This window comes from Engraulis encrasicolus, chromosome 17, assembly GCF_034702125.1.
Source record: "Engraulis encrasicolus isolate BLACKSEA-1 chromosome 17, IST_EnEncr_1.0, whole genome shotgun sequence".
NCBI lineage: Eukaryota > Metazoa > Chordata > Actinopteri > Clupeiformes > Engraulidae > Engraulis > Engraulis encrasicolus.
In genome coordinates this window covers 12821380-12823007 of record NC_085873.1, presented here as the reverse complement: position 1 = coordinate 12823007, position 1628 = coordinate 12821380, and the positions used below count along the sequence as shown (strand labels likewise).

General features: G+C 42.7%; 1 long non-coding RNA gene across 1 annotated transcript; it reads left to right on the top strand.

The window, feature by feature from the left end:
• The first annotated feature begins 999 nt into the window (after positions 1–999).
• Positions 1000–1380, top strand: LOC134467248 (uncharacterized). The gene is made up of 3 exons (XR_010038491.1): positions 1000–1043; positions 1122–1237; positions 1318–1380. It is a non-coding gene; the product is annotated as an uncharacterized LOC134467248 (long non-coding RNA).
• The last annotated feature ends 248 nt before the right edge of the window (positions 1381–1628 follow it).

Genomic DNA, 1628 nt, shown 5'->3' with positions numbered 1-1628 from the left:
CACAAGGTCTTTTCCACACAAAAGCACCAAAAATAATATTTAGCCTAGGCTAACGCATACTCGGTATGCCTACTACACGCATCCCTAGGTATGCCGAGGGATGCTTACAGATACACGCGTCAGTGCTAAAGTAGGCCTATGCACCCGGGACCTCGCAAAGCGATGTGTTTCAGAGAAGTATTGCATTTTTTATTATTATTTCAAAAATAATAATTTAAAAAATCGTTTTTTTCCCATAGCCCTCCCCCTAACTTCGATTTTTTTGCCATGGCCCTCCCCCCACCTCATTTTTTTTCATCATGGCCCTCCCCCCCCTACGCACCAGCCCCCCCCCCCCCCCCCCCCCCCCCCGGTAAATTACGAACAGTCCCTTAGATCTTTGAGTGGCATGTGGCATGTGTCAGTGACATGCGGAAGTGCCGCAGTGACATGTCCATTGATTTTATATTAACCACAGACTTATACTAATTATTATCAATAAGTGTAATAATATTTATTAATAAAAAAGTATTATTTTAAATTATTTATGTATTCTAGGTCTGTAATGACATCAGTTAACTGGCATGTCAAGTGCCGTCACGGTTGGCATGTCACGGTTGGTTACTACGATGTCAAAATGTGGCTAACCCTAAACTTTTCCTAAACCTAACCTGTCAGTGAAAAAATGTGTGTAAACCAACCGAACTGTGCCTAAACCTAAACTAATTCCTAAACCTAACCTGTCGGTGGAAAAATGTGTTTTATAGTTGCATGCCAGTGATGCCACTTCCGCATGTCGATGTCGAACTGTGCCTAAACCAAACTCATTCCTAAACCTAACCTGTCAGTGAAAAATGTGTGTACACCAACCTATAAACATGCCGAACTGTGCCTAAACCAAAACTCATTCCTAAACCTAACCTGTTAGTGGAAAAATGTGTTTTATAATAGCATGTCAATGATACCACTTCCGCATGTCACTGGCACATGCCACATGCCACTCAAAGATCTAACTACTGTCCGCGTTTGAAGTGGAGGTTGAGGACATCTCCCGTTTGTGAAAGGTATGCTCGATGCCTTTGTGTTCATGTATTTTAAGTGTTTAAGCGCACAGCTTCATGCAAATCCTCTGTTTACGGCAGGGGTTGCTCAGGTGGCTACCTCCCCTGTCTCTGGTTTCTCTGCTGCGTGTGGTGGTCGCATTGAGTCGTGGTGCAAAAGCGAGGACTAGGCGTCCGTGACCTAAACCCGATTGACGGTATGTAAAATGGATGTGTTAACTTTAGTTGGTTTTAATTTTATTTACGCGCATTCAACTAAATCGCCCTCACTCCACAGGTTGCGTTGGGGCGGAGCGCTCGTTCTCTACTTTCTGTGCTTCAGCGACATCATCTGCGGTGGTAGGGTGAACTAAGGTAATTTGGGACATCAGCCAAATTGGGACAAATAAGGTTTTGGGTTGTTTTCTTTCTAAATATTAGCAGCCAATCACAAAATGGGATGTAATATTGTTACTGCAACTGTCATGTATAAGGAACAATAATTGTATTTGGTGTTAAGTATCATAAAATAAATGAGCAAAGGTTTGAAGTGACAGTGGATCCAACACTTGTCAGTTTAGCTAGCTGACATGTCGATTATGCTATCAG